We start from the raw sequence: 12,464 nt of genomic DNA, 5'->3' as shown, positions 1-12,464 counted from the left end.
GGTCAATGTTCCTGGTCTGTAACACACTTATGCCCTCTCAGAGGTACGCTAGGAAGAATGGGGCTAATAGATTGATGTCGAACTAAACATTCAGAGGGCAGGTCCAACAATAGAATATACTAGAACAGAATAATGTGTTCATAGTGGACATAGGAATTTGCACATGGTCGGATCACGCACCGATGGAGATGAATTTACATGTATACCTGTACCAGAGGTTGAATGAAAATCCTCTGAGACAAGCAATGTTCAACTCAGGCCCTATCAGACTTGCAACACAATTTTAGAGAAAACACAACCCAGGAAACCCCTAGACTTACAGTATGGGAAGCAAACAAATGCTTCATTCAGGGCCACATTATCAAAGAAGGGACCGCCAACAGAGGGGACAGGGAGCAGCAGTCCAGGAACTCCTGCAAAAAAACTAGAAATCTCAAAGTAAAACATAAAGATAGACCCTTAAATATACAGGAACATACTGGAATCTTGCAGACAAAATATCTTTTTGCTCATAAACAAATCATGGTTATTCAGAGATCCAAGATGTTTTTCTTCAAATACAATAAATGTAACAGGCTGCTGGTGTGCATGCTAGGTAGAAAAAGTACCCCACATGATGTTCATTTGATCCACCATACCCCCACCGCCCAGTGGCGTACACACAAACCATGGGGCCCCGGTGCGAAAATAATCCGTTGCCCCCCCCCTTCCTATGGCCCCCCCAACAGACACACACACACACATACATAGAGACACGCACGCACACATAGACACATACACACAGACACATACATACAAACAGAAAGGCACACATATATACATAAAGACAGACACACACATACAGACCGACACACAGACAGGCACATAGACACATACATACAAACAGACAGACAGACACACACATACAGACAGACAGGCACACATACAGACACACACACAAACAGACAGACAGTCACACACAAGACACATACATACAAAGACACATACATAAAAATCATACAGGCACACATACACACAGGCAAACACATACAGACAGACACACAGACAGACATACACACAGGCACACAAGACGCACATACATACAAACAGACAAGCACACACACACATACAGGCAGACACACACACAGATAGACAGATACACACAAGACACATACATACAAAGACACATACATAAAAAAACAGACAGGCACACATACACACAGGCAGACACATACAGACAGACAGACAGACAGACACACAGACAGACACACACAAGACGCACATACAGTTGCAAGAGAAAGAATGTGAACCCTTTGGAATGATATGGATTTCTGCACAAATTGGTCATAAAATGTGATCTGATCATCATCTAAGTCACAACAATAGACAATCACAGACTGCTAAAACTAATAACACACAAAGAATGAAATGTTGCCATGTTTTTATTGAACACACCATTTAAACATTCACAGTGCAGGTGGAAAAAGTATGTGAACCCTTGGATTTAATAACTGGTTGAACCTCCTTTGGTAGCAATAACTTCAACCAACATTTCCTGCAGTTGCAGATCAGACGTGCACAACGGTCAGGAGTAATTCTTGACCATTCCTCTTTACAGAACTGTTTGAGTTCAGCAATATTCTTGGGATGTCTGGTGTGAATCGCTTTCTTGAGGTCATGCCACAGCATCTCAATAGGGTTGAGGTCAGGACTCTGACTGGGCCACTTCAGAAGGCGTATTTTCTTCTGTTTAAGCCATTCTGTTGTTGATTTACTTCTATGCTTTGGGTCATTGTCCTGTTGCAACACCCATCTTCTCTTGACCTTCAGCTGGTAGTCAGATGGCCTGAAGTTCTCCTGCAAAAAGTCTTGATAAACTTGGGAACTCATTTTTTCCTTCAATGATAGCAATCCGCCCAGGCCCTGACGCAGCAAAGCAGCCCCAAACCATGATGCCCCCACCACCATACTTCACAATTGGGACAAGGTTTTGATGTTGGTGTGCTGTGCCTCATTTTCACAACACATAGTGTTGTGTGTTTCTTCCAAACAACTCAACTTTGGTTTCATTTGTCCACAGAATATTTTGCCAGTACTGATGTGGAACATCCAGGTGCTCTTGTGCAAACTGAAAACGTGCAGCAATGTTTTGTTTGGATAGCAGTGGCTTCCTCTGTGGTATCCTCCCATGAAATCCATTCTTGTTTAGTGTTTTACGTATTGTAGATTCGCTAACAGGGATGTTAGCATTTGCCAGTGACTTTTGTAAGTCTTTAGCTGAAACTCTAGGATTCTTCTTCACCTCATTGAGCAGTCTGCGCTGTGCTCTTGCAGTCATCTTTACAGGACGGCCACTCCTAGGGAGAGTAGCAGCAGTGCTGAACTTTCTCCATTTACAGACAATTTGTCTTACCGTGGACTGATGAACAGCAAGATACTGGAGATACTTTTATAGCCCTTTCCAGCATTATGCAAGTCAACAATTCTTAATCGTAAGTCTTCTGAGAGCTCTTTTGTGCGAGGCATCATTCACATCAGGCAATGCTTCTTGTGAAAAGCAAACCCAGAACTGGTGTGTGTTTTTTATAGGGCAGCTGTAACCAACACCTCCAATCTCATCTCATTGATTGGACTCCAGTTGGCTGACATCTCACTCCAATTAGCTCTTGGAGATGTCATTAGTCTAGGGGTTCACATACCTTTTCTACCTGCACTGTGAATGTTTACATAGTGTGTTCAATAAACACATGGCAACATTTCATTCTTTGTGTGTTATTGTCAGGGTACCTGTTGTCTCTACCTCTGTGGAGGTGAGACACTTGGACGTTCTTCCTCGCAAAAGGGTTGAATCACTCGTTCCTCGCGGTTCCCTCGGTCGTTTACACGCCGGCCGCGAGGGATCCACTTCCTTTTATGACGCGGCGTTCAGTAGCCGACGTCATGACGACAACCCAACCCGATCTGTCAATCAAGCCCCAAGCACGAATGAGGATTCGTCGGGGGCGTGATTACCTGTTTGGAACCAGGGTATAAAATAGGGCTTTCTACATTTGTTCATTGCCCTGTCGTGGTTCTAGCTTGTCTAGTCACTCAGTGCTCTTGTATTCTGTTAGTTTCTTTGGTTTTGACCCGGCTTGTCTGTTCTACCTCGTTTACCTCTATTACCCTTTGACTCGGCTTGTCTCTCGCTTACCTGCTCTCTCGTTCCCTCGACCTCGGCTTGTCTCTAGACCATTCTTTACTTACTACTTACGTTAGTCCGGCCATTCTAAGGTCCGGTATACGTACCCTGTACCTGTTTGTACTCTGCGTGTTGGATCCCTGTCCCGATCCTGACATTACGACAGGGCCAATGGATCCTGCAGGTACAAACACTCAGGTTGGTCCTTCCGATTCTAGATTTAATGCCATGGATCACAGAATGGACCAGATGGCTCTAGCGCTGCAAGCTTTATTATCAAGATCTAGTAATCCACCGGAAGTAATGCGAGCCACGTCCATCTCCTCTGTAAGTTCAGGTCTAGAAGTAGCCACTGTAGGTGCTTCTTCCCGTATTACACCTCCTGTACGTTATGGTGGTTCTCCGGAGAAGTGCCGTGGTTTCTTAAACCAAATTGGTATTCATTTTGAATTACAACCTCGCTCTTACCCTACAGATAGGGCAAAGGTTGGATTCATTATCACACTCCTCATTGATAAGGCTCTGAGATGGGCCAATCCTCTGTGGGAGAATGATAACCCGTTAGTCTATAATTATAATGCCTTTGTCGCTGCTTTTAGAAGAACTTTTGACCCTCCAGGTAGAAAGGTCAATGCAGCTAGATTACTATTGCGCCTTAGACAAGATAACCGAACCCTTGTGGATTATGCACTAGAGTTCAGGTCTTTGGCGGCAGAAGTTAAGTGGAATGAACAGGCCTATATAGACGTATTTGTAAACGGATTATCTGATGTAATTCTAGACGAGGTGGCTACTAGACAGCTTCCTCAAAATTTGGAGGATTTAATTTCGTTTATTTCTCGTATTGACGAACGTTTAAGAGAGAGACAGAACACTCGAGATAATATTCGTAGACCTTCCTTTAAACTAGCTCCTTTATTTCAAAGTCCTCAAACCACTATCCCAGTTTTTTCTGAACCTATGCAGATAGGCAATACTCGCCTCTCAGAAGAAGAGAGACAGTACAGGAGAAAGGAGGGGTTGTGTATGTATTGTGGAGTAAGAGGGCACCTTCGCCTAAATTGTCCTAATCGTCCGGGAAACGCTCGCACCTAAGTTTCTCTAGAGGACAGGCCTTGGGTGTTTCTATTTTGTCCTCTATACACAATTATAAAGATCACAGGCTTCTGCTACCTGTTTCTTTAGCATGGGAGAAGGGAGTAATAAAGACTATGGCATTGATAGACTCCGGAGCTGCTGAGAGCTTTATTGACCAAGTTTTTGTTTCTAAACACTCTATCCCATCTCAGCTAAGAGACACCCCCTTGGCCGTTGAGGCCATAGATGGTAGACCATTATCTGAACCTGTGATTTCTCATGAGACTATACCTGTTATTTTGACTGTTGGTATCTTACACGAGGAGGGTATATCCCTTATGCTTATCTCTTCCCCTTCTGTTCCTATAGTTCTGGGGTATCCATGGTTAAAGAAACATAACCCTATTATTGATTGGGAGCTAGGGGAGATAACTTCATGGGGTCAGGGTTGCCAGGACAGGTGTTTACAGAAAGTCTCACCACTTTGCGTAGGTAATACACCGGTTAACTCCACCCAGTCTACAGACTTACAAATACCGTCTCGGTATATAGATTTAAAGGCAGTCTTTGACAAGAAGAATGCTGATACTTTACCTCCACACAGGTCCTTTGATTGCAAGATTAATCTCCTACCTGGTACTATGCCTCCGAGGGGCAATGTATATCCTTTATCCACTAAGGAGAACTTAGTCTTAGAGGAGTATATCCGTGAGAATCTAGACAAGGGATTCATTAGGAGATCATCCTCGCCTGCCGGGGCCGTTTTTTTTTTTTGTGAATAAGAAGGATGGCACGTTAAGGCCTTGCATTGATTACCGAGGTTTGAATAAAATAACTATCAGAAATGCATACCCAATCCCTTTGATTACTGAGCTCTTTGATCGTTTAAAGGGTTCCAAGATTTTCACCAAGTTAGATCTCAGAGGGGCGTATAACTTGGTGAGAATTCAGCAGGGAGACGAGTGGAAAACAGCGTTCAATACTCGATATGGGCACTATGAGTACACGGTAATGCCTTTTGGGCTCTGTAATGCACCGGCAGTATTTCAGGATCTGATCAATGAAGTTCTTAGGGAATTTCAACAGGATTGTGTTATTGTATATTTGGATGATATACTAATACACTCTAGAGAAATTGAGACCCACCACAGACAAGTCAGAAGGGTATTGCGCAAACTCCTACAACATGGGTTGTACTGCAAATTGGAGAAATGTAGTTTTGACCAATCTCAGATAAACTTTCTTGGTTACGTGATTTCTGGGGAAGGTTTTAAAATGGATCCGGATAAACTCCAGTCTATTTTAGATTGGCCATTACCCAGGGGTCTCAAGGCCATTCAGAGGTTTATTGGATTCTCCAATTATTATAGGCGCTTCATTAAAGGATACTCTTCCATTATTGCTCCTATTACCAATATGACCAGACAGGGGGCTGACACTAAGACTTGGTCTACTGAAGCTCTCGTTGCCTTCAAGACACTTAAGGAACTTTTTGCTTCTGCACCAATTTTAGTTCACCCCGATACAACTTTACCTTTCCTACTCGAGGTAGACGCCTCAGAGACAGGTATAGGTGCCATCTTGTCTCAAAGGCTAGGCGTGGATAAACCATTACATCCATGTGTTTTTTTTTCCAAGAAACTATCTGGGACTGAAAGCAGATATGATATTGGTGACAGGGAACTACTAGCTGTTATCATGGCTTTAAAGGAGTGGAGACATTTATTGGAGGGGACCTTGCATCCTGTTACTATTCTGACGGATCACAAGAACTTGTCTTATATTGGGGAGGCCAAGCGCTTATCCGCCAGACAAGCTCGTTGGTCCTTGTTCCTCACCCATTTCAATTACATACTCACTTATAGACCTGGTTCTAAGAACTCTAAGGCCGATGCTTTGTCTCGCCAACATGAACCTTCTACTATATCTGAGACGGTTTTGTCTTCTATAGTTCCCAAGTGCAATATTATCGCCAACACTAGCCTCAGGATTCATTCTCCGTTGCTTGCCGAGATTATGAAGCTACAACATCTGGCTCCTAGACAGAGTCCTGAGTCACGGTATTTTGTTCCTGCTGAACTCCAACTAGAACTGCTACAATGCTTTCACAATAGTAAGGTGGCTGGGCATCCTGGCATTCGTAAGACATGCTCCTTAATAGCCAAAGATTTCTGGTGGCCCTCCTTACGTAAAGATATTAGGGATTTCGTCGAAGCATGTGAGGTCTGTATGAAGACTAAACGACCTCAGACGCTTCCATGTGGGCTTTTGCATCCCTTGGAAATTCCCGAGAAACCATGGACCTGTTTGGCTATGGACTTCATTGTCGATTTACCTGTTTCTAAAAAACAGACTGTGATTCTCACGGTGGTTGACAGGTTTACTAAGATGGCTCATTTCGTGCCCTTACCTAAACTTCCATCTTCTCCTGAATTGGCTGAGATATTCGCTAAAGAGATATTTCGTTTACATGGGATACCTTCCGAAATTGTTTCTGATAGAGGTTCCCAATTTGTTTCCCGTTTTTGGAAGTCATTCTGCTCTCAAATGGGTATCAAATTGAATTTCTCTTCTGCCTATCATCCCCAGTCTAACGGAGCTGCTGAACGCACTAATCAAAAGATCGAACAATATTTGCTTTGTTTCGTTTCCGAACACCAGGACGATTGGGTTGGTCTGATTCCTTGGGCAGAGTTCGCACACAACAATCTCGTTTGTGATTCTACTCGTTCTAGCCCCTTTTTCATGAATTATGGCTTTCATCCCTCCATTCTTCCCTCGGTTTCTCCTTCCCAAGGAGTACCGTCGGTTGATGTTCATGTTGCCAATTTGAGGAAGTTGTGGGATCAGACTCGACAAATTCTTCTGCATAATTCCATGTTGTTCAAGACACACGCTGATAAACATAGAAAGGCGGCTCCAGTCTTTGTTCCAGGGGACAGGGTATGGTTGAGTACCAAAAACATTCGCTTGAAGGTTCCTTCTATGAAATTCGCTCCTCATTACATTGGACCTTACAAGGTCCTGACTCGAATTAACCCAGTTGAGTATCGTCTGGCTCTTCCATCTGCCTTACGCATTCCTAACTCCATTCATGTTTCCTTGTTAAAACCCCTAATATGTAACAAGTTTTCCTCCACTGCATCCTCTCCTCGCTCTGTTCAGGTTGAGGGACAAGAGGAGTATGAAATCAATTCCATCATCGATTCTCGTATCTCCCGGGGGAAGTTACATTATCTGGTTGATTGGGAGGGATATGGTCCTGAGGAGAGGTCTTGGATACCTCAGGAGGATGTGCATGCGCCTCGCCTCCGCAGGGCTTTTCACTCCCGTTTTCCATCTCGTCCCGGTTCCTTCCGCCCGGTGGGCGTTTCTGAGGGGAGGGTACTGTCAGGGTACCTGTTGTTTCTACCTCTGTGGAGGTGAGACACTTGGATGTTCTTCCTCGCAAAAGGGTTGAATCACTCGTTCCTCGCGGTTCCCTCGGTCGTTTACACGCCGGCCGCGAGGGATCCACTTCCTTTTATGACGCGGCGTTCAGTAGCTGACGTCATGACGACAACCCAACCCGATCTGTCAATCAAGCCCCAAGCACGAATGAGGATTCGTCGGGGGCGTGATTACCTGTTTGGAACCAGGGTATAAAATAGGGCTTTCTACATTTGTTCATTGCCCTGTCGTGGTTCTAGCTTGTCTAGTCACTCAGTGCTCTTGTATTCTGTTAGTTTCTTTGGTTTTGACCCGGCTTGTCTGTTCTACCTCGTTTACCTCTATTACCCTTTGACTCGGCTTGTCTCTCGCTTACCTGCTCTCTCGTTCCCTCGACCTCGGCTTGTCTCTAGACCATTCTTTACTTACTACTTACGTTAGTCCGGCCATTCTAAGGTCCGGTATATGTACCCTGTACCTGTTTGTACTCTGCGTGTTGGATCCCTGTCCCGATCCTGACAGTTATTAGTTTAAGCAGACTGTGATTGTCTATTGTTGTGACTTAGATGATGATCAGTTTGATATAGAGAAATTGAGGTGCACTCAACCCTTCGTCCAGGAATACAGGGTGCTTTTTCACTGGACAAGTCCCAGTACCAGAATGGACCAAATAGAAACTTATAAAATGTAGAAAATAATCCAGGCATTCCAGCGAATTCCAAAAAATAGGCAATTCATTAGAACCAGCAGCTACACAGTGACGTTTCATCCCCTCAGGGTCTTTATCAAGCTGCTTGATAAAGTGTCAGGGTACCTGTAGTCTCTACCTCAGAGGAGGTGAGAGACTTAGACGTTTATCCTCCCAGAGGGGTTGTTTCTTCCGTTCCTCGCGGTCCTCTCGGCCATTTACAAGCCGACCGCGAGGGATCCACTTCCTTATATGACACGACGCTCAGTAGTCGACGTCATGACGCCAACCCGGGTCGACCTGTCAGTCAAGTCCTGAGCACTAATCAGGACTCGTCGGGGGCGTGATTACCCTCTAGAATCAAGGTATAAAGTAAGGCTTTCGGCATCTGCTCATTGCCCTGTCGTGGTTCTAGCCTGTCTAGTCACTCAGTGCTCTTGTATTCTAGTTGTCTCTTTGGTTCTGATCCGGCTTCTTTGTACTACCCTGTTTATCTCTGTTACCCTTTGACCCGGCTTGTCTCTCGCTTACCTGTCCTCTCGTTCCCTCGACCTCGGCTTGTTCCTAGACCATTCTCTACTTACTCCTTACGTTAAGTCCGGCCATTCTAAGGTCCGGTATACGTACCTACCACCTGTTTGTACTCTGCGTGTTGGATCCCTGTCCCGATCCTGACATTACGACAGTGCCAATGGATCCTGCAGGTACAAACACTCAGGTTGGTCCTTCTGACTCTAGGTTCGACGCCATGGATCACAGAATGGACCAGATGGCTCTAGCACTACAGGCGTTACTATCTCGTTCTAGTAATCAACCAGAAGAGATGCGTAATACTTCTATCTCCCCTGTGAGTTCAGGTCTAGAGGTAGCCACTGTAGGTGCTTCTTCCCGTATTACTCCACCTGTACGTTATGGTGGTTCTCCAGAGAAGTGTCGTGGTTTCTTAAACCAAATAGGTATCCATTTCGAATTACAACCCCGCTCCTATCCTACAGATAGGGCGAAGGTTGGATTTATTATCACATTACTTGTTGAGAAAGCTCTGAGATGGGCCAATCCATTGTGGGAAAATGATAATCCGTTAGTATATAATTATAATGCCTTTGTAGCTGCATTCAGAAGAACTTTTGACCCTCCAGGTAGAAAGGTCAATGCAGCTAGATTACTGTTGCGCCTTAGACAAGATAACCGAACACTTGTGGATTATGCACTAGAGTTCAGGTCCTTGGCGGCAGAAGTTAAGTGGAATGAACAGGCTTATATAGATGTATTTTTAAACGGGTTATCAGACGTAATCCTTGACGAGGTTGCTACTAGAGAGCTTCCTGAAAATTTGGAGGATTTAATTTATTTTATTTCTCGCATTGATGAACGTTTAAGAGAGAGGCAGAACACTCGAGAGAGAAACCGTAGACCTTCCTTTAAACTAGCTCCTTCATTTCAAAGTTCTGAATCCACAACCTCACTTTTTCCAGAACCTATGCAGATAGGCAATACTCGCCTCTCAGAAGAGGAGAGACTGTACAGGAGAAGGGAGGGGTTGTGTATGTATTGTGGAGTCAGAGGTCATTTACGCCTAAATTGTCCTAATCGCTCGGGAAACGCTCGCACCTAAGTTTCTCTAGAGGACAGGCCTTGGGTGTTTCTATTTTGTCCTCTAATCATAATTATAAAGATCACAGGCTTCTGCTACCCGTTTCTTTAACTTGGGAGAAGGGAGTACTAGAAACTATGGCATTGATAGATTCCGGAGCTGCTGAGAGCTTTATCGACCAAGTTTTTGTTACCAAACACGCTATCCCATCCCAGTTAAGGGAAACACCCTTGGCCGTTGAGGCCATAGATGGTAGACCTTTAGTTGAGCCTGTTATTTTTCGTGAAACCATACCCGTTAAATTAACTGTTGGTATCTTACACGAGGAGGATATATCTTTATCTGACAAGTCAGAAGGGTATTGCGCAAGCTTCTTCAACATGGCCTGTACTGCAAATTGGAGAAATGCAGCTTTGACCAATCCCAGATAAACTTTCTTGGTTATGTGATTTCTGGGGAAGGGTTTAAGATGGACCCGGATAAGCTCCAGTCCATTTTAGATTGGCCTTTACCCAAGGGCCTCAAGGCCATTCAGAGGTTTATTGGATTCTCCAAGTATTATAGGCGCTTCATTAAGGGATACTCTTCAATTATAGCTCCTATTACCAATATGACCAGACAGGGGGCTGACACTAAGAACTAGTCTACTGAAGCTCTTTTTGCCTTCAAAACACTCAAGGAACTGTTTGCTTCTGCACCAATTTTAGTTCACCCTGATACGACTCTGCCTTTCCTACTCGAGGTAGACGCCTCAGAGACAGGTATAGGTGCTATCCTGTCCCAAAGGCTAGGTGTGGATAAGCCCTTACATCCATGTGGTTTTTTTTCCAAGAAACTATCAGGTCCTGAGAGCAGATATGACATTGGTGACAGGGAACTACTAGCAGTTATCATGGCTTTAAAGGAGTGGAGACATTTATTGGAGGGCACCTTACATCCTGTTACTATTTTGACAGACCACAAGAACTTGTCCTATATTGGGGAGGCCAAGCGCTTGTCCTCCAGGCAAGCTCGTTGGTCTTTATTCCTCACGCATTTCAATTACGTGCTCACTTATAGACCTGGTTCTAAGAATTCTAAAGCCGATGCTTTGTCTCGCCAATATGAACCTTCTGCGATATCTGAGCCGGTTTTGTCTTCTATAGTACCCAGGTGCAATATTATCGCCAACACGAGTCTCAAGATTCACTCTCCGTTGCTTGGTCAGATCATGAAGTTGCAGCATCTGGCGTCTAGACAGACTCCTGGGGCAAGGCATTTCGTTCCTCCTGAACTCCAACTGGAACTCTTACAGTATTTTCACGACAGTAAGGCGGCTGGGCATCCGGGTATTCGCAAGACATGTTCCTTGATCTCTAAAGATTTCTGGTGGCCTTCTTTACGGAAGGATATTAGGGATTTCATCGGAGCATGTGAGGTCTGTATGAAGACTAAGCAACCTCATACGCTTCCATGTGGTTTGTTACATCCCTTGAACATTCCAGAGAGACCATGGTCCTGTTTGGCTATGGACTTCATTGTAGATTTGCCTGTTTCTAAAAAACAGACTGTGATCCTCACGGTGGTTGATAGGTTTACTAAGATGGCTCATTTCGTGCCCTTAACTAAGATATTCGCGAGAGAGATTTTTCGCTTACATGGGATACCTTCCGAAATTGTTTCCGATAGAGGTTCCCAATTTGTTTCACGTTTTTGGAGATCCTTCTGTTCTCAACTAGGCATCAAATTGAATTTTTCTTCTGCCTATCACCCTCAGTCTAACGGAGCTGCTGAACGTACCAATCAAAAGATTGAACAATATTTGCGTTGTTTTGTTTCTGAACACCAGGACGATTGGGTCGGTTTGATTCCTTGGGCGGAGTTTGCACACAATAATCTCGTTTGTGATTCTACTTGTTCCAGCCCCTTTTTCATGAATTATGGCTTTCATCCTTCCATTCTTCCCTCGGTCTCTCCTTCCCAAGGGGTACCGTCGGTTGATGTTCATGTTGCCAATTTGAGGAAGTTGTGGGATCAGACTCGACAAATTCTCCTACATAATTCCATGTTGTTCAAGAAACACGCTGATAAGCACAGAAGGGCGGCTCCGGTTTTTGTTCCAGGTGATAGGGTATGGTTGAGTACAAGAAACATTCGTTTAAAGGTTCCTTCTATGAAATTCGCTCCTCGTTACATTGGTCCTTACAGGGTTCTGACTCGAATTAACCCAGTTGCGTATCGCCTAGCTCTTCCAGCTGCCTTACGCATCCCTAACTCCTTTCATGTTTCCCTACTGAAACCGCTAGTCTGTAACAGATTTTCCTCCACTATATCCTCTCCTCGCTCTGTTCAGGTTGAGGATCAGGAGGAGTATGAAATCAACTCCATCATCGATTCTCGAATCTCCCGGGGGAAGTTACAATATCTTATTGACTGGAAGGGATATGGTCCTGAGGAGAGGACTTGGGTACCTCAGGAGGATGTACATGCTCCTCGCCACCGCAGGGCTTTTCACTCCCGTTTTCCATCTCGCCCCG

The sequence above is a fragment of the Pelobates fuscus genome, chromosome 11 (assembly GCF_036172605.1).
Source record: "Pelobates fuscus isolate aPelFus1 chromosome 11, aPelFus1.pri, whole genome shotgun sequence".
Classification (NCBI taxonomy): domain Eukaryota; kingdom Metazoa; phylum Chordata; class Amphibia; order Anura; family Pelobatidae; genus Pelobates; species Pelobates fuscus.
Note: the sequence above shows the minus strand (reverse complement) of the source record.